The sequence below is a fragment of the Cryptomeria japonica genome, chromosome 4, assembly GCF_030272615.1.
Source record: "Cryptomeria japonica chromosome 4, Sugi_1.0, whole genome shotgun sequence".
NCBI lineage: Eukaryota > Viridiplantae > Streptophyta > Pinopsida > Cupressales > Cupressaceae > Cryptomeria > Cryptomeria japonica.
This window is the reverse complement of record NC_081408.1, coordinates 85,742,331-85,765,035: the sequence shown is the minus strand read 5'-3', so window position 1 is coordinate 85,765,035 and position 22,705 is coordinate 85,742,331.

Genomic DNA, 22,705 nt, shown 5'->3' with positions numbered 1-22,705 from the left:
TTGAAGATGTGAGGAGAATTAATACAAATATTGGATGCAGTATTCGATGCGGTTATAATTGAAGGAGTTGTAAAACCGCATCAACCCGTGACATAATCGTGCATTAAAAAAGATTATTAATGTAATAAATACCAATAGTGGTATGTGGGTTATTAATAATGTTGTTTGTGTGATCTTTGTTAGTTTGCAGTCTAGATGGCATGCCATTCGAAATTGTCATAAATCTGACCATTTAGTATCTGCAACATCTAATATGAAGGGAGTAGGGGATCCTATTTAATTGATCATATTTGAAAGTTCACTACGACACTTGTTCCAATATGAACAGGTCCCTCTTAAGGAAGATCCAAAATGCATCAATTCTTCACTTAGTTGATTGTTAGGCATTTGTTGTATACGGAGGTGAAGACTATCGATGGTGGTTGGTATGCAATCCTTTGCATTTTTCTTGACACAAATAGATGAAAGTCCTTGGCTTTGATGTCTCATCATTAGATTCAATATGAAATATTAGAATCTTGGATGGCTTCCAAATCTATTATCATGAAATCTCATCAAGTGCAACACATATTCTTGCATCTCAACTTGTCTATATCGAGGTTGCGATTGCAATGCAATACCATTTGGGAAGAGTGTAGGAAAATCCATTTCTAGAAGGCCCTCAGTATTGTATTCATTGGCGAAGAGTGAAGTTGTGGCCAATGAATAAGGGTGTCATATTCATCTAAAATTTGCAAGGTTTCTTTGATGATTTCCAACTCATGGTGCCTATTTGATAATTTAGCCATAAATTATGATGAGTGTGTTATTCCATTTTCAGGTTGATCTTCAATATTCATACATTCAATGTTTGTTGCTAGCATTTATTCATGTTCAACATTAATGGGTAAACGCACAAAGTTGTGTCACACTTTTATAAAGGAAATGGCCAATGTTGATTCAACTTTTAAAATTGCATCAATAGAAAGTGAAACATATGTTTTGAATTTTGAAATGATTTACAAACTAATAAAATGTATATTTTTTTTCTGTATTTTATGTTTGTAATTTTTTTAAAAAAATTTAAAAATATTTGAATATACTTTCTTATAGAGTAAACACTATAATTTAGTTGTTGATAAAATACTGAAATTGAAGTCACACAGGGCGTCACACTTTATAATGTAGTATGGGACATATTTGATTTTATATTGTAATGCAACCCATACGCGACCTCTACTCACATAGCAATCATAATTGTTCCCTTATGTATGTATTATTCAAACAATTAGGACATCTAAGTTTGTAATTCTATGTGGGAGATATTTTGCTATTGTTTTGATATCTTGTAGGAAACTAATTGTGTGACCACTAAATTTGTATTGTCCTCCATGAACATGGGTTACTTGAACTATCATATTTACTCATGCTATGAGCTTCTCTTCGACTTGGGTTAGATTTTTTAACTCGTTTATAAACTGTCCCATAAATTGAAGAATCTAGTACAATATTCTCCAATTACATGTCACCAATATTTTCCCACACTCTAGATCTTCTAGGGTATGGAGGACATACAAATTGTGACGACTTTAGTAAGGAGAATGGTCCAATATTCTCTAGTTACATGTCACCTTCAAATTTACAATCATCTACAACATGCAACTCAATTTCAGAAAATTCCATATATTCATTCCATGGACACACTTCTTCGAATAAAATATCATGCTTGTGTTCTTGTCAAACAAATGCAAGTCAATCATGACGACTGTAATCTTCCTTCTTTAAGATGGATCATAGTTTCCTTTAACATCTCAATGGATCACTTCTATTAATCAATTTTTCATTTCATGTCTACGTATCAATAATCTAATTAGGAGCAAACATTGATGACTCACAATCCTGGGATAGCTTATTAATTCAAAAAATTATTGTTTTTCAAACCTTCCCATTAATGTTGGCATCTTGGAATGTGTTCCAATGGTATATAATAGCAATGGTATGTGGTAAATCTTCTTTTAGTTTTCCCCAATAATCACTAACTGTAGAAAGGTGAATTTTGTTGATTTAGTATATCACTAGAGGCTCCTTAGAAGTAATATCCATTTGTTTTTATACTAATTGATTTCTTTTGCAAGCTTAGCCTTCTAAAATAACTACATTAAGTTGATTCTTATTGAACATTATGTTTTTTATTAAACATATTACATTTAATTAGGTAAACAACAACCACTGATTTATGGGCAATATATTTAAAACAAGAGGTCAGAACTTAAGTCTATCATGGTAAAGAGAATGTCATTGCAATTCCTTAAATCAACCCTTTAATGAGATAAAACATACCATGAATGGACTATTTTTTTCATACCACACACTACATATTAGCAAAGGTTCTAAGAGATGCAAGGAATTATAAGAAATCTTCAACTTTTGCAAATTTGTTTGATAGGTACCCATCAAAATCATGGTGTTCTTTCCTCTCAAAGAGTCTACATATAAATTCTAAATTTGGTATAGATGTGTTCATTTTAAACTCTAATTGAAATTTTAATGACTCTCTGAAAATACCATGACATAACAATAAATTGAAAGAAAATATGTATAATTGGTTCATAATGATTAATAGAAAAAAAGATAAAAATTTATGATTTTAATTTAATATTTTAGAATCTAAGGGTAAATCTTGAGCCCCTTAAAATTAATCTCATGTATGGTGCAATTGACCTAGTATAAGAAGGTGCAAATCTCAAGGTGTAGATCAAATGTATTCATATATGTTTGTGATCCCATGTGAGTACAATAAATGAACCAATAATAGTGAACCTATAGGAAAGTGTGAATGCTGTAAAATAAGACCATATTTGGATGGAGATAATGGAGTCAAACTAGAATGTTCAAATTTGTGAGAACGTTATGACAATTTAATGGCAAATGGAAGGAATATGCTATTTCTAATTTATGGACTCACCATTGGATTTTTAACCATGGATTTGAGTGCCACCTTTGAGGTGGTTTCAACTCATGGTTTAGTAAATACTATTTTATGGTGTCATGTATTGTCTCTCCTATTCTTGGATGTTCGGGATGGAGGTTTTGACAATTGATTTGCAAGTTTTGATATGCAATTGGAATTACTCTAGAGTTGTATGCTACTGATATTTTTGTAGGGAATATTCCTTGAGTTTATGTTGTAACATTTGTTGTTCATAATACAATTGTTTAAAGTGTTGTGTTTTTCTCTCAAAAGGGGTTTTCACCATATATAGTTATGTTGTATAGTTCTCTTTATGCTTTATATGTGTTTCTCTTTTTTGTATTTGTAAAGATCTAAAATTTGGACATTACTACCCCTCTAAATTAGTTTAGGATTTCTTTTGATTCGTCTTATTTCCTTTTAGGTTTTGGATTTTTAATAATGAATTTCTTTATGATGTGTGTAAGAGTACACACAAGAGTTAATCAATATATTAGAAATGACATATTGTTTGGCAAACAACATAAAGATTTGTGGTTGTCTAAATATTTCCTTTCTTGGAAAAAATTAAAAAATAGATACAAATAGTATGTGGGTTCTTGTTATACAAAAAAAACCAAAGTAGATTTCAAGTCTTGTTTGGGAGTCTCGTGAGTTTGTCAAAGTTAGGAAATATGATAAGATTGTCCCACTAATAAAAAATTATTAACTAACTATAAAAATTAATTCAATTTGTCATACTAAATTCCCTTAATCAAAATAAGAAGTTCACATCATAACACAAAATGACTTTAGATTATCATATAAATTTAAATAATTTTTTTATAAATCTATAGGATTTAGGGTTTCTTTGTTGTTCTTGATGCACGCTAAAAAGGAGCACAAAGACACACAAGTTCAAATTGTTAGTCTGTTAGTGACAATAAAAAATGAAAGGCAAATGAACCTATGATCCTTAACATGCATATCAAGAGAGATATAAAGCAGCCAATGAGAAGCATACAAAAATGGAAAAGGGAAAGAAAACTCCCCAAGATGTTCCTCACAATGCTCATAGTTGCTCCTCCCTTGTTCCTCTCATCTCTTAGTTCCACATGAGTGTAGCCCTCAACTTTTTTGCACTATCTATGGATGTCTTATGAAGACTCAAGATTATGAAAATAAGAACAAATGCCTATGCAACTGTAAATAAGCTACCATGAGAAAGCACCTAATTAAATCTATGGTAATTTTAGTAAAATAACAAAGCAAATACTCCTAAATGCTCTCTCTTAAAATGACTATAAGTTTGATGTATAAAGATTTCTGGATCCTTTTGAAGAAGGAATGGGCTCTATTTATAGGAAAAATGGAGAAATGGATGGTTGAGATTGAGTAATCTCAACAAGGTCCAGGATTGATGGGTTTGTGATCCATGTGAGGGATTTCAACCCAATCCCAGGATGACAAATGTCAACATGAGATGGCTTGAGAGGAGAGGAAAGAAGCATTAAATGCTTGAGATGACATGAAGGTTACCTTGGGAGGGTTTGGTTAGGCTTGAGTTAGTGAATAAAGCTTTTATCCAATGAATAATGCCTTTATCCAATCGACAAACTCTTGTGCAAGAGTTAGTGGGGATAACCATGGTCAAAACAATAAATGCTTGAAGAGACCCATGAGTTAAATGGGGGTTGAGTTAGAGGGAAAGCCTCTAACCATGTGGGCAAGTTGAACTAAACATTAATGTCTATGGAAGAGCCATAAATGGTGTAGTCACATAAATCTGTCCATTTTATTTAAATGAATATTTGCTATTTATTTTTAAAAATCCACTAGCCGTTAGTTAATTAATGTAATATTTAATTAATTCATCTTCAAACATTCTCCTATTAATTAAATAAATTATTCAATTTATTTTAATTAATTCATTTAACCAAATTCACAATCAATTAAATGAATAAATTCTATTTATTCAATTTAATCCCCTTTCTTCTTTTAAAAAAATCAAATAAAACATTTATTTAAATCATTTATTCCCCCCCACTTGCATTTTCCTACGTCTCCCACTTGCCCTTCCTAAATTCTTCTAGAACCTATCTAATCCTAATCAATTAGCCTAATCCATCCCCTAATTATTGTCACATTCCTAAGCAACTTGGAGTCACTTCTCAAAGACTTCAAAGTCTTTGAAAAGCATTAAATGCTTGGTGTGTTCAACAATCTAACCTCTAAAGTCTTCCTAACCACTTATGGCTCTTACATGACCATTTATGGTTAGCCCCTAGCTCAACCCTCCTGTGACTCATGTGTCTCCTCGAGCATTTATTGCTTTGACCATGGTTATCCCTTTTACCTTTGCACAAGAGTTTATCCATTAGATAAAGGCTTTATTCTTTGAATAAAGAATTTATTCACTCAACCCAACCTTGACCTTAACTCCCAAGTTATCTCTCAGGCCATGTCAAGCATTTAATGCTTATTCCCTCTCCTCTCAACCCCTCTCATGTTGGCACTTGTCATCTTGGAATTGGGTTGAAAGCCATCACATGGATTGAATATCATTCAATCCCGACCCTTGTTGAGATTAATCAATCTTAACCATCCATTGCTCCATTTTTCCTATAAATAGAGCCCATTTCTTCATAATCCAGATCCTGAAAAACTTGTATGCATTTAGTCTATAGTAAATTTTAGAGAGAGCATTTAGCATGAATCACATATATTGTCATTTTGGACTAAAATAAATCTTAGTTCATTTCATAATATATCTAATTAGTTTGTTTTACACTTGCATAGCATAGTTAATCATCTACAATCTTGAACCTCCATAAGAATCCATAGTGCAAAAAGCTGCTGAGAGCTACACTAATTTGGAACTTGGAGAGGAGAGGAACAAACGAGAAAGAGTTAAGAGCATGTTAGAAGGCATTTGGAGATGCCTTGTTGTATTTACTTCCATAGTTAAATATTTTATCATGTTTTTAGTGTCTCTTTTGATATGCCTGCTTAGATTAGTTTTTGGTTGATTAACACTAACGTTTGTCTTTGTTTCTTGTGTTATACGACCATAGGATTTTTGTCTAACCTTGTCCATTTTGCAGAGCATCGTTTGGTGAACTCGATGTGAATCCAACACCCAACAACTTTTTTTGTTTTCAAAACTAACTTTTGACTGTTTAGCTTGACACACAGGTCGCACTTTGGCGCTTTTGCTTGCACTTTAGCACTATTGCAATTTGATATTCTAGCACTATTGTAAATATAATAGTGCTATTGTCTCAAATTTAGCACTATTGTTCGTATATTAGTGCTTTTGAGTCTTAAGTAGTTCGTTTGTCCATGTTTTAGCGCACTTGTTTTTGTTGTTAAAATTTTTAGTTTAGCACTTTTGTCGTTATTTTAGTGCGTTTGTGTTAAGTAGCGCTTCTGTTTGCACACAGAGTAGCACTATTGTAACAGAATGTTGTAAAAAATGCCATGTAATCAATAAAATAAATTTTCTTAGGCTTGTGGAAGCCCACCATATGGTCAGATTTTACTAACTTTTTGCTTCATGTGCAAGTTTTAAAATAACCCCTTTGTTACTTAAAATCAAAAACTTTCATTTGGTGCTCTAAAACTCAACAACACAAATTTCATTCCTTGCAAGTCGGGATCCATTTTGTTTTGGTGCTCTAAAACTCAACAACACAAATTTCATTTCTTGCAAGTTAGGATCCATTTTGTTTTGGTGCTCTAAAAATCAACAACACAAATTTGCTTTCATTGCAAGTTAGGGATACACTTTATTTTGGTGCTTAAAACAAAACAAAACAAATTTTTCTTTTTTTCATCAAACTTAAAAATCACAATCCACACTTCAATTTTTGGGAAAGTAAAAAGAACAATCAATTTGTGTCACTCTTTGTTGCAAAACGATTTTACTTCACCCAAACGTGTTTTTCATTAAATTGACCAGGATTTCAAATTCTAGTTTACTCAAACATATTGCCTTTGAAGTTAAAAAGAACATCATGGTTGTTGGAGCAACATCTCCAATTATATAGAAAATCATTTGCAATGACAAGTTAAAAAGAACAAGTGTATTTTGTGTTTGGCACACTTGTGCAAAAGAGTTTGGTCGAGTGGTCCTACTTCTAACACACACTATCCTCTCCCTTGGCTTTCGTGGTCCTAGGTGCAAGAGAAAAGTGTTAGTAACACTCAAGTTTATCTTTTTAAGAGAGGCCTACCAAGAGACACATCACTCTTGGGAATGACCTCATGCGGTAAATCCTTCTAGCCGCTATAGAAATTAGGTGAGAGCGAAAGCTATAGCCTTGGGTATAGTTGTTCCTATAGTGTAACTTGCCGAAAGGACAAATGGGCCCCACCACAAGTTACAAGGCTCTTAAGTGAGTCACTGCAGAATGAACTTATGTCCAAAAACATCAAAAATTACTAAACACTTTTAAGTAGTATCCCACTCGTTCTATTGATTGAGGATATTTGTGAGAAGTTCAGTGCAAGAGCATAGATGGTTTTGCTCCCAAGATACTCACCATACATATTTCCTTGAGTAGAAACATAGGTTTTTGAAAGGTTACTTGTAGCCCGATAAAAGTGGTGACTCTCCCATCATAAGGATCATCTATTTGTTATGCTTGTGCAAGACTTAGTATATTACATCCTTACCTGCCACGACGGGATTCATAAGGTATGTAGTACCAAAGTCGAAGAAATATCAAGATGTGGGCTGAAATTATTGCAAATGACCATTTGACCATAGGGATAAAAAGTGCTTGAAGTTTTTTTCGTTTTTGAGTCAAGACCAGTGCAAATTGAGCCGACTTCAGGCTTTGGAAAACAACTAAAACACATTTTATGGAAAGGGTCATAAAAAGTTCAAAAGATTGGGTTGATCTAGACCCATACTTACTTGTGCCTTTTGAGGCAACATTCTTGTGTTTGTGTGCTTGCTTTGTTTTCTTGTCAAAGAAACATCATAAATCTAAAATCCAAAACAAGTATTCATCCAACACAAACATTTTCAAAAAGATTTAAAACAAAGAGAAAACTATATGACCATTCTTCACATCTTGAGAAAGAAGAATCTTCATCAACACATCAACTTGAAGAAAAGACCATTAAGCTCAAAGGCTTTTATCAAAAGGAGGAAATTCTTCTATCTTAATAGACAAATCTTTGTCTCTCATAGAACCTTCTTACATCGCATGTGTCTTTACCTTCAAAGGAAATCAAATGAATTTGATCAAGAGTCATTGAACCATAGAGCTTTTATGCAATATCGAGCTTTGAGTTATCACAAGAACAAAGGAGGCAAAATCAATCCTGATTTCTTTCCCGACATTTGCATCACATATAACATAGCTCAGGAAGAACCACCAACTCTCGAAAGAGAAGAGGAAGAATTTGTCCCATATGTGACACAAAGCTTTTACTGAAGTTCACATCTCATCCATTATTGTATCCATATCTCATCAAATCCACTTCCAACTCTCAAAACATCAAAAGGTTTTTGTCCTAAGTTCTATTTTCAAAATTGCTTGAATCAAACACAATACATCACTTTTTAGAGTGTCTCTACATCTAGGATAAACTCATCCTAAGAGACATTTCTATGCAGGTTAAAACTAGTCTCTGAGGGTATCCTCTCATTACTAGGTAGTTGAGTCTGTAACACATCTTAGTTTCCTCTACACCTTATCACATCACACTTTGTCAAAACACAACAAAGCAATTCAAGATAGAACTTTTGGTAGCATCTACCTTTAGTGCTAAGGATCCGTATGCAAAACATTCCACCAAACATCAATCTTTCATTCCATCACCAACTCATTATCATTTTCATCAAACTTCAACAAAAACTTATAAACAAAATGGCTCATACTAGATCAAGATCTAGACAACAAGAAATTGAAGAGGAAGAGGAGGAAAATATCAATGAATTCCAAGAAGCCCTTGGAGGAAATGTAAAGGATGAAAATCCAGGCACTCCTACTCCTGCGGCAATAGAAAGGGCACAACACAACCCTCTCTTCAATAGACTTTTTGATGAGATACTCAAGAGTAATGCTAATGCTCACTTTTTAAGACTTGCTCAAGAAGGAGCTAAACTACCCCCTGACTTTGATTTTGCACAACTAAGACAAGTATCAAAATGCCAAAGTCGTAATGAGGATGAAAGAGGTGAAGAACACATTAGACATAACTTTCATCAAGGTAATCCCCCACCTCCTCCTCCTCCAAATGAAATAGACATGTTGTGGCAACAAGTCAAAAATCTCGCCCAACAACTTCATAGTGGTGTAAGAACTAATCAATTTTCACTCAATGACATTTGTCCCTATCCCTTTGATAGGAACCTTCATAAGCCACCTTTTCCATGAGGGTTCGAAACACCCAAGTTTGAAAAATATAGAGGAAAACGAGATCCTCATGATCATGTTCGAGAATTCCATTCAGCTTGCCTCGAAGTGGCATACGAGGATACGTACCTAATGTGCCTCTTTCCCCAAAGCTAGGGAGGAACAACCACATAATGGTTTTCCTAGTTACCAGGTGGCATTAGGACATTTGAAGAACTCATCCAGAAGTTCTTGGCACATTACTCACACAATATTGAATGTGATATCACAATGGCTGATCTATGTAACACTAAACAAAAACTAGGTGAGCTATTTTCAATCTTTCTGCAATGATGGCGTCAAATGTCTAGCAGACGTTCTCTTCAGTTACCTAAACACGAACTAGTGGAAATATTTATTTCTAACTTAAACGAAGAAATAGAATTTCACTTAGATGTGAAAGACACAGATTCTTTCAATGACATGATCACAAAAGGCTTGAAATGTGAGCGGGCTCTCATCAAGAAAGGGCTTATCAAAATCTACAATGAACCAAAGGATGGCCCTCATCCCCGCTTCAATAGTGACAAGCCTAACTTCTGGAACAAAAACAAAAACTTCATCATTGACGGGGTTGTGGATGCAAGAACTATCAAAAGTGCACAACATGTGGTTCAATTTGTAGGACAAAACCCCCCACCCAAGAATAACACAATTGCTCCTCCAAATCAAGGATGCAACACATCTCAAGAGGAACCCAGACAACGTCAACAAAATTTTAAACCAAAACGAACATACACTCCCTTAGGGGAACCCATCGAAACAGTGTTATGACAGTTGGTTTCTCAAAATCTGGTGACCTTACCCAAAACATCAAATTATGAACCTCAAGTCAAACCTTCATGGTGGAGGGATATTGAACATTGCGACTTCCATCAAGGGAAAGGACATAAGACAAGAAATTGTCATAGATTGAAAGATCTTATTCAGGATCTTATTGATCGAGGTGAAATCGAAATCGAAGGACATGATCCAAAGACAATAAACAATGATCATCTCATGTTTAAAAATCCATTTCCATCACAAGATCAAAGGGGTCCTTCCACTTTAGGGAGAAACACAGATACTACTGATTATATGCAAGCCGCGTATAATTACACTGTAAATCACCTATATGATGCCAGTGAACATATTGCAACTATAACCATCAAAAATCCTAGCTGCACTTGCAATGTTGTTACACGCTGCAGCAAGATTACCATAAAAGCAGCTCCACAAGGCACCCCATCTATCCCAAAGTAGTATAACCTTGTGGAACAGTTAGACAAAACACTCGCACTAATATCTATCTTAGAGCTATTGCGCCTATCTCCATCCCATAAAACAATCTTGGATCAAGCTCTCCAAGAGGCATCAGTCCCTGCAAACCTAAATATCAGTTCCAAGCCATGGTTGGAAATATAGGGTCATCACCTTGTCTCACTTTTTCTGAAGTGACAACTCCTCCTTCCAGCAACCTCACAACGCCTCACTCCACATTGAAGGGTTTATCAACCAACATAGGATCAAGCGAGTCTTGATCAATAATGGAGTAGGCCTGAATATTTGTACACTACAATTAGTCACAACTTTGGGATATGCAATTGAATCAGTGGATCCTCGCAAGAAGATCACAATCAAATCTATGATGATGCAGAGCGTTCATCCAAAGGAGCTTTGGTGCTACCAATTCGAGTAGGCCCTATGGTGAAACACATCATCTATCAAGTTCTGGAACTTCCTCTGCCATAAAATTTATTATTAGGAAGACCTTGGGTACACACCATGCAAGTCGTCCCATCCACCTACCATCAGTGTATCAAGTTCCCACATAATGGTGTAGAAATCACAATCATGGGCGATGCAAACCCCTTTGCATTATGTCATAATATCAGTCATCAACCAGAGATTATTGTTCCCAACAATAGAGAAGCCATCTCCTTCACATCATACGTAAGTCCAACCTCTCTTTCCAGTTCAAACACCACTATACCAAAGCAAGAGAAGCTCAAGATGAAAATAGCAGAGGAAGGTCCTGGGGAATACAATCTCAGCCAACTCTTTTGTGTTGGACAAATGCCCACTTCTCCTAGAACACATGGCAAACCTCAACGGTTACTTCAACAACCACTGATCAAGCCAACATGTACTTTGATGTCATTCATCCTTGGAAAGAGTCAAGAAGAAGAGACCAGAGATGAGGACTTAGCGGAATGGATCTATAAAGATCCTATCATCACCGCTATTCTGCAAGCTAAGCTTCCCATAGATCAGTATGGCAAAGGCCTTATCATTATGCAAAGAATGGGTTATGATGGTCAAAGTGCTCTAGGACCTTGCAAGCAAGGACAACATAAACCGCTGCAGCCAGAATTAAAGCCCAAAGATAACACTGGCCTAGGCTTTCAAAAGGAGATTCTTCCTAAGCTTAGATTCAAAGGAAAACCCAACCAACCTCTATATCAACCTATTACAAAGAGGTCACCTTTGATTATAAAAGTAGCATCAAACACCATGGCAACTGCCCTATCGAGGCTAAAAATCCCAGCAAAACCATCCACAACACCAATCATCCCACCAAACAAACCAGTAACCCCATCAACAACAGCAATAACATCAAAAGCACCATTAGCAGCAACAATTGTATCAGCACCCACAATAGTATCAACACCACCGGCAATTCCAGCGGAAGTAATAGAGACAACACTACTGATACTCCCCGTATCAGATCCCTTGATCCCCATAATCCTTCCTGTAGCACCAATCATTTCATCTACAAAGGTACATCAACTGATCACACCTGCAGCGTTTAACTCAACGAATATCCCAGTATGGTACAGTAATTGGTTACTAGAAAGTGACTCAGAAATTGACTTACATGAGTAGGAATTTGATTCCATACAGCTTAACACTTCAGATGAGGAAGACGCATCACTACCTCCACCCCGCAAAGACATCCCTATTTACGGAGAAGCACAGATAAAGACCTCTTAGGTTCCTGAGCTAGAAACATCTTCCACAGACCCTACGTCACATCCTACGCCTAATTCTGATAGGGAGAGTACCATGAACGATCTTCACCATAATGTCTTAACCCTCACTAACACATCTAATGAACTTAACCTAATCGATGAGGTAATGCCCATTATCCATCTTGAACTCATCGAATAGAACCAACCTAATCCCCCATGTCTTGACCACTTCCAAAATGATGAGGCAATCATTGACTTTTTGGAACTACAGAATAACATACCAAGCGGGGATCACAAAGCTGGATTTGCCATTGAACTTAACAGTGCAACATACTTTGGGGCGGATGCCAAACCTTTCAGCTGCAAAAATATAAAAAATAAAACATGGATCTTCCAGTGAAAACCACACTGTGGCATTGTTTGATCCCACAAAAGTAAAAAGAAAGAGCGTATCCAATGGTAGAAACCTCTTTGAGGCGTCGGAGGATGAAAGGTTTGACATTCTCCCTTCTAGTACACATCAGGAATGATCAATGATTCTCATCGAGGAAACTGAGGAATACAATGTGGGGACTTCTCAAACACCTCACCACATACATCTGGCATCTCTTTTAACTCCAGAGGAACAACCTAAGTTTGTAGAGTTCTTCCAGAAGTGTTAGATCAACTTCGCATGGTTATATGCAGACGTGTCTAGGCTTGATCCTGATTTAGTCATGCATCACCTCACCGTCGCAGAAGGAGCCAAACCTGTCAAACAGAAGCTTCAAAAGATGCATCCTCAAATTGCAATACTAGTCAAAGCAGAACTTAAGAAACTTCTAGATGTTGGTTTTATCAGACCAATTGACTATGCAGATTGGATATCCAATATTGTGTCTGTCGGCAAACCAAATGGGGGCATCTGTATCTATACTGACTTCAGAGATCTGAATAAAGCATGTCCTAAAGGTGACTTCCCCCTACCAAACATCGACATAATAGTGGACCTAACGGCAGGGCATGCCATGCTTTCCCTCATGGATGGCTTTTTAGGGTACAATCAGGTAAAGATCGCATCAAAGGATCAACATAAGACGACATTCACATGTCCATGGGATGGAATGTAATGCCTTTTGGTCTAAAGAATTTAGGAGTGACCTATCAACAAGAAATGACCACCATCTTCCATGACATGATGCATACCATAATGGAAGATTATGTTGATGACTTACTAGCGAAATCACTCACAAGAGAAGGTCATCTGGAAATATTAGAGAAAATCTTTGATAGACTAGAAAAATATCATGTGCGACTCAACCCAAAGAAATGCGTCTTTGGAGTAACCTTAGGGAAACTTATAGGATACATTATCTCAAGCAAAGGTATTGAGGTCAACCTAGCAAAAGTCAAGGAAATCATGGACATGTCACCACCAAAGAACATCATCCAGCTAAGGACACTACAAGGGCGGCTTCAATCTATCTGAAGATTCATTGCACAACTGGTAGATAAGTGTCACCCATTTACACACCTGTTACACAAAAACATCTGCTTTTAGTTGGATGCTAGATGCCAGCAAGCATTCCAAATGCTTAAAGATTATCTCATGAATATGCCATTACTGATCCCACCAAATCCAAATAGGCCTTTATTGCTCTATATCTCAGCAACAAATACAACATTGGGTGTACTACTGGCACAACACAATGCAGAAGGGAAAGAGCGTGTTGTTTACTACATCTCTCGCACATAGGTTGGCTATGAACTCAATTACACACCTATTGAGTGAACTTGCCTAGCAGTAGTCTTGCCAGACACTAAGCTAAGACACTATCTGTTGACACATAAAGTACAGCTCATTGCAAAGATTGATCCACTCAAATACTTACTCAGCAAAGCAGCATTGATAGGTCGCTTGGCCAAATGGGTGATGATTCTAAGTGAATTTGACATCGAGTATGTGGACCGTAAAGCTATCAAAGGACAAGTCATTTCAGATCAGTTGGCCGATGCACCACTCATAAGCAATCATCCTCTCATTTCCAATTTTCCAGATGAAGAGATATTCATGATCACAACAACACAACCATGGAAACTATACTTTGATGGTTCATACACTAAGCATGGCTCGGGGACAGGCATTCTGTTTATCACACCTCAAGGTGACAACATCCCGAAGTCTTTCAAGCTCACCTTTCCATGCACAAACAACATAGCTGAGTATGAGGCCTTGATCACAGGACTCAGGCTAGCCATACAATGGAAGTTACAAGAACTGCAAGTATATGGAGACTCTCAACTGGTCATTCGACAAGCAACTGATGAATATCAGACTAAAGATGACAAACTCATGGCGTACAAACAAATGGTGGATAGTCTAAAGGCATCATTTACTACTATCACCTTTGAGCAAATACCAAGAGATCAGAATCGAGCTGATGACGCTATGGCTACCATTGCATCTCTCCTAGATCTTCCACAGAATTCAACACACTAGGAGTTCTTGGTAGAACATCTTTGGATCCCCGCTTATGATATCCCCGAATCTGAGATGATATGTCGCCATATCGGTTCTAAATCCCCATGGTACGGTGAGTTCTACACCTACCTCCATGATCACACACTCCCTCCTAACCAATCGAATAACCAACGTAAAACCTTCATTCACCAAACAACTCGATATACCATTATTGATGAAACCCTATACCGACGTAGTCTTGATGGTACTCTCCTTTGATGTCTGGAATAGGATGAGATAACAAAGGCCTTGGAAGAGGTACATGAAGGAATTTGTGGAACTCATGCAAGCGGTCTGTCACTAGCCAAGAAACTCATGCGCACTGGATACTATTGGCCATTCATGGAAAAAGACTCCTACTACTTTGTCAGAAAGTGCAAGAAATGCCAAGTTCATGGAGACTTGATACATGCACCAGCACAAGAATTGCAACCAATCACAACACCATGGCCTTTTTGCCAATGGGGCCTTGACCTTATGGGTAAAATCCATCCATCTTCATCCAACAACCACAAATTCATTATTACCGCCACCGAATACTTCACCAAGTGGATCGAAGTTGTTCCACTTACCCAAGTCATCGACAAGAAGATCACCTCATTCATCCTTAATTACATCATCTGCCGATATGGTGTACCCATGTCCATCATCATAGATAACGGTCTTCCTTTCAAAAATCAAGATGTTCGTGAGCTCTGTGAAAAATTTCACATCCAACACCGCTTTTCCACTCCCTATTACCCATAAGGCAATGGTTAGGCCGAAGCATCAAACAAAAACATATTGAGAATCCTCAAGAAGACAGTCAATGATGTCGGTCGTGATTGGCACGTTCAATTGAATCCAACACTATGGGCATATCGAACTAGCATTCGAGCCCCTATAGGCGCAACTCCCTACTCACTAGTTTATGGTGCAGAAGCTATCCTTCCTATTGAGGTCGAGATACCATCTCTACAGGTTTCCTTGCATAATCTTATAGATGACGAAGCCTACAGAGTGTCACATCTTCAGGACTTAGAGTTACTTGATGAAAAATGACAAGCTACATACAATCACCTCAAGGCCTATCAGCAATGCATGAGCAGAAGCTATAATCATCGAGTTAGACCTCATACATTCGAGGTAGGTGATCTTGTTCTTCGAGAGAATCCTCGTAACCAGCCCAACCGAGAACATCAGGGAAAGTTTGAATCAAATTGGTTGGTTCCATATGTTATCATTGTTGTATTTGGGTCCAGGGCATATCAGTTGGCTACTTCAGAAGGAGAACCGCTAGCAGATCCGATCAACATCATGCACCTCAAACGGTTTTATACATAAGCTGCACAAAGCGTCAGGCTCCCATGCATATCGGGAAAACACACCAAAAAAATTCAGATAAATGTCCTAAAGAAAATACAAAAATAAAAATAGTAAAGAAAAATCATGTATCCAAATGGTGAACAACCACTCCGGTGACACCTTGGGTAAGTACGATGGTGAAAACCTGGAAAACAAGAACTACTTGTAAAGGCTATGGCTCCATTGTCTTTCAGACTTGTTGCGATCACATTCATTACATGCACACATCCATTCATCCAAACCATGGCTCGTTATTGATCTGCAACTAAGGATAGTATTTCATGTGTCTGGCATCCCACTTTTTCATAGTCATGTCTAAACTGGGGGCAATGCCCTTAATCTAGTTGATGGAAGTGGATACTACATTGTTTTGTGATTCACTGAGTTCTACATTGAAAACTATCTCGCAAAATCCAAAAACATTCAAAATTATCTCACAAAATACCAAAAACATTGGAAACCAATCAAAATCCAAAAACATGATAAAACATCAAAAATCAATCAAAAACATGGCAAAGCCCTGTACATACTTTTTTCAAAGCAGATACCAAACAAACATTGTGAAATACTCCAACGATGACCACTTATCTGATCAACCAAACAATCAACATCAAACACACAAATTGTCTAAACGAGGATGCATCCTTCCTTACCAAAAATAAAGACAAAATGACATTTTCTTTGACAAGAAAATTTTGTTTAAGCTATCAAATACTTGGTTGATTTGTGGGTTATTTATTCATACCAAGTTCCTACAACACTGTTTGTGTATCTTCTGCGAATTATTCCGATGAAATTCTAGGGCATGTACTAATGGTGTCTACGTGGGAAGTTCACTAAGCTACGTGATCTTATGCGAAATACAGTCATAGATCACTACAACTTGCTGACTACAACGTATACCTCGACCATATGAGCATGAACCATTATCGAGGATCCATATTCTTTATTCTTTATATATGTTGTTTATCTACAGATACAATGGTCCATCTTTGGTTCCCACTGCCTCATCCAAACTCGATAATGGTTTATCTCTAACTACGATATTCACTTGTCTTAGGATATGATTGGCAAAAGATCAAAGAGGACGTTCCAAGTCATGCATGAAAGGAGATAATCCTTGTCTGTTTCGCAAGCAATATTCAGGTCAACTTGATCCATTATATCAAGTTGCTTGTATTAACTTGATATATCAAAATCCATGTAAGGCAGACTTAGACCATCTTGAATCATTATGTCAAGTTGCTTGCATTTTATTACAACATTTTAAAATCTCAATGATGAAAATAAAGCACTATGGATCGTCATTCCATCTCATCCGTTTATATTGCATTTCGTTCCATATCGCCCATCCATTTACTCATTCATTATTCATATATGTGGTTTTGTATGCAAGTGTGAACAAAGTTGAATATGAGCCGTTATGTGAAAATTAAGCTGGTCTTGGATACAATCGTGATACAATACTCTGATACATCATCAGTGCATCATGCAAAGTCTAAACAACCTTGCATTCGTCTATCATGATCATATCATCATTACATTTAGTTGCATTTGCACCGAGTGCATTTCATATTATTTAGTTGCATAAAATTACATATAGTTTATTAACATTAGTCTTTTTATATCATTTTCATCATTGCATAATCATGACATTTAGATTCATTCATATGATAAATTGTCCTTGATTGTATTAGCTATTCCTATGCATTCATTTAATATCATTTACAACTCATCATTAATTATCATTTAAACTTATTTTCCATACATTTGTTTGGATTCCCATAGTTGCATACATTTATTTATCTATCCATTAGTTAAGTGCATTCATTATATTCATTTAGTATATCCTTATACTCATTCATTTCATTTCATTTACGATTTGTTACGAAAAGGCATTCATTCTACTTTTTAATTACATTAAGGTGCAATTACCCATGAGTTGCATTATCATTATCACTTCATCATATTTTTTACCATTTAGACTCATAAAACCAAACCATTTGTTTCCACATAGGTTCATCTATTATCCGTATACGTCATTTAGAAATCATCATTTCAACATTCTTGTACTTTACATTTGTTACTTTTGTTTAACCAACATCTAGATGCATTTACACATATAAATCATTCATTTACCGCATTAAATCCTAAAAACATTGCATATCATTATCTCATTGTCTCATCAAAATCCAAACAACCATCATAATCATCATGGCATTACATACATAAGGCATTACATCACCAACACATCATACACACATATATAAACCTGCATATACACCATTAGCATCACATTCATAAAACATGCATATAGACATCGTGTACGCATAAATCATCATACAAACATGCATATAGGACTCATATCATAAACACATACATAAAGAAAGTACAACTATTCCATAAAATCATCATCCTGCATAAGCATCCATACATGTCATCAAAAAGCACAACAACACAAAATATGGGATCTCCTCATATATCATATCATATTGCCACAAATATACATGTATCAGAGTACAATGATGTCCAAAATATCGGTTACCAAGAGCCATCCAAGACAGTCCAAAATAACAATGATAAAATACATGCATACAAAATGCTCTCTCAGATGCCACTCTGACCAGATGCTGCACCCCCATCTCTACCTGCTCCCCCACTAGTCCCCGCCCTACCTAATCTATCTCTCCGTGGAGGAACCATCACACCACCACTGCTTTGCATCCTCTGAGACCACTCTGATCTTGCCCGCCGTATCTGTGAATAGCTAAGTACTCGCTGACTAGCTGGCACCGCCTGCTCATATAACCTCCGCCAATAATCTATCTCCTCTTGTTCTCATCGCATCTCCCTCATCACATTTCTAGTAGGACCCTATGCTCCTACTCCTACTCCCACCCGTACTCTCTCCCGCAATGCCACAAATCTCTCCATGGCCTCATCCCTCTCCTGCAACACCACAGTAAGCTCTGAATCTTGCGCAAATAGCTGCACATCTCTAGCCGCCACCTCTACCTCCAAATCCTCTACGCGAGTCTGCAAATATCCTATCATATGATCCTACAGATCTCCACCTGTAGCTCCCTCCCCCATATCCATAGGTGCCTCCCTAGTGGCTCCCTCCTCTGTATCCATCAGTGCCTGTCCCTCACCTGCATCCCTGCCACCTAATTTCATACCTCCCTACATCAATGGTCCTTGAGATAGCCACAATGGCTGCCCACCTCTCCCTCTCCGCTGTAATCGACCACCACCCCCACCTCCACCTCTGAATCCGCCACCTCCTCCAAACCCACCACCCCCTCCTCCTCCTCCATCCCCACCACCACCATCTCCATCACCAATATCCCCTCTCCCCCATCCTCCTACTACTCCACGACCTCCTCTCCTCCTCCATCTTCGTCTCCTCTCCTCCTCAAAATCTGGAGTCGGCTCTACCGGATTTGATATCCGAAGAATCAGATGAGCCGCAATATACTACGTATACTCCTCTGACACCCCAACATCCACCATCCCCAGCCTCATATGCCATGGTCTCGCCTGAAGTGTGTGAAACTCTACTAATGCCTGATCATACAATAATATTGACCCCCATAAGTACCTCTCTCGGACCACCCTGACATACTCTCCTGAACCCCTAGGCAATCCTTGCCTCCGCCCAAACTGTCTCAACACCCTGCCCGGAAGTTGTCTCTCCACATTGTAGGTTGTCCTACGAATGAGGAATCGAGTCATAAAAACATATGGCAACGCCTCCGCATCATCCTCCCATGGCTCACACTCAATGTACGGCCTCCAGATCACTGTATCCAAGTCATCCAATGCCTGCCGCCACCACTCTAACTTCCCCAGGTGGGGTTGACTCATCATACCACCATACATATATACATATGGCTGATCCACTACTCGGAATCACAGACTGACTGGTCGAGTCACAGGTAGATGCTCCCATGCCCAAATATGCAGTAACGTGGTACCGACTCCCAATGAGCACCTCCCTCGGTAAGTGACCTCATGAAGATCTCGATATAGGTGCGATAGAACGCACGATCCCCATGCAAACTGGGTCCCCTCTGTAATCATCTACTCGATCACCTACCCCCACCCAACGGCCAGTCCATGTGATCGCCTATCCGGACATAGCAGTCCCCCAACAATCCCTTATAGCACTGCTACTAATGGCTCATACAATGCGGCTATGTCCTCCTAGGCTATCGATCCTTCATCAATATAGACTTCCTCCTCAAAAAATCTCTGCACTGCTAGGGTCCCCCACGCTCAGTCATAGCTCACCAGCTCTCCTCGGATGGGAATGTGCAGGATGCACCATACATCCTCCAGAGTCACTGTCATCTCTCCCTGCTCTAAGTGAAACGTACATGTCTCACTATGCCACCGCTCTACCAATGCTATAATCAAACCGTGATTCATTCGAATCACGAACATATACATCACATCGTACAAGTCTGTCACTACAATGCAATTAACCTCGACCTCTGTCAACCGATCACACAACTATAAGACGCGAAGATCCTCCTACACAAGTGCATCAACCGTCATCATCAATTATTTTGTTTCAAACTTTCTTAAGTTTAAACCTAGACTATCAACATATACTTTGATCAAGTATCTTCGGGTCTCAACAAGTAAGCAATCATGGCACACCTAGACTTCAACAGGCATTTATCCTAATGACCTAAGTCTCATCAGGGCTGCTATGGTTCAAAACAACTCTCACCTCATCTCTCCATCCATCCATCATTGGCATCAAGAGATTTTTGTTCAAACAAACTGGGGCATCTATTTTTTCTACACAAAAGCACTATCTTGCACACCAGAACGCTAATCTCTTAAAAAAAATGCTCAATCAACTAGGCAATCATGCTCAAACAACAATAGCGCTATATTAACCACACAATAGCGCTACCTCACCACAAAAGCGCTCAATCAACCACCCCATAGCGCTAACAAAATAGAAGTGCTAAAACAGTTATGCAATAGTGCCAAACTTGACAAAAACACTAAAAACACTATGCAATAGCGCCATAACGACACAATAGCGCTAATTAAGTTAACAACAGTGCCAAAACACAGTTTGAGCGCTATTGTCTTGACTCAACTTGGACCTAGCTAAAAACATATAAAAAATGCACAAAAATACAAAATTCAAATTCACATACTGTTGGTCTGTAGTCGTCTGGCCACTGGAATCGATGAACTTGCTCTAAACGGTGTTCTGATATGGGAACCGGCATCCTGACTGCTGCTTGCTCCTCCAAAAAGTCAAAACTAGAGCTAAGATTTCACTATGGACGCGAATGCAAATGAGCCTGTTTTCACCCCTTTCTCCCCATATAAACCCTTCGCTGTAACCCTAATTTTTCCCCTGCTCACCGTCGTGAACTTTTCGAGCCTCCCATTTCTTCATTTTATCTCTGATTTCTTCTATTTTCACTAGTATTGCTAAAATCTTCTCTTCTACCACCCAGCCAATTTTCATTCTTTTTCGAGAGATCGTCCAATTTTTCAAAAAAATTCGGTCCATCTCTCGAGGGGGCATACCACCTGTTAAATTAACATTTTATGGGGCATTTCTTCACACCTATTTTTCTTTCTTTGAAATGACGTGATAAACCGCACCGTCTCAAAGAGGGGTAAATGTAGTCACATAAATCTGTCCATTTTATTTAAATGAATATTTGCTATTTATTTAATTAAAAATCCATTGGCTATCAGTTAATTAAATTAATATTTAATTAATTCATCTTCAAAAATTCTCCTATTAATTAAATAAATTATTCAATTTATTTTAATTAATTCATTTAACCAAATTCACAATCAATTAAATGAATAAATTCTATTTATTCAATTTAATCCCCTTTCTTCTTTTAAATAAATTAAATAAAATATTTATTTAAATCATTTATTCTCCCCCCCCCCCCCCCACTTGCATTTTCCTACATCTCCCACTCGCCCTTCCTAAATTCTTCTAGAACCTATCTAATTCTAATCAATTAGCCTAACTCATCCCCTAATTATTGTCACATTCCTAAGCAACTTGGAGTCACTTCTCAAAGACTTCAAAGTCTTTGAAAAGCATTAAATGCTTGGTGTGTTCAACAATCTAACCTCTAAAGTCTTCCAAACCACTTATGGCTCTTACATGACCATTTATGGTTAACCCCTAGCTCAACCCTCATGTGACTCATGTGTCTCCTCAAGCATTTATTACTTTGACCATGGTTATCCCTTTTACCTTTGCACAAGAGTTTATCCATTGGATAAAGACTTTATTCTTTGAGTAAAGAATTTATTCACTCAACTCAACCTTGACCTTAACTCCCAAGTTAACTCTCAGATCATGTTAAACATTTAATGCTTATTCCCTCTCCTCTCAACCCCTCTCATGTTGACACTTATCATCCTAGGATTGGGTTGAAAGCCATCACATGGATTGAATATAATTCAATCCTGACCCTTGTTGAAATTACTCAATCTCAACTATCCATTGCTCCATTTTTCCTATAAATAGAGCCCATTTCTTCATAATCCAGATCCTAAAAACTTGTAT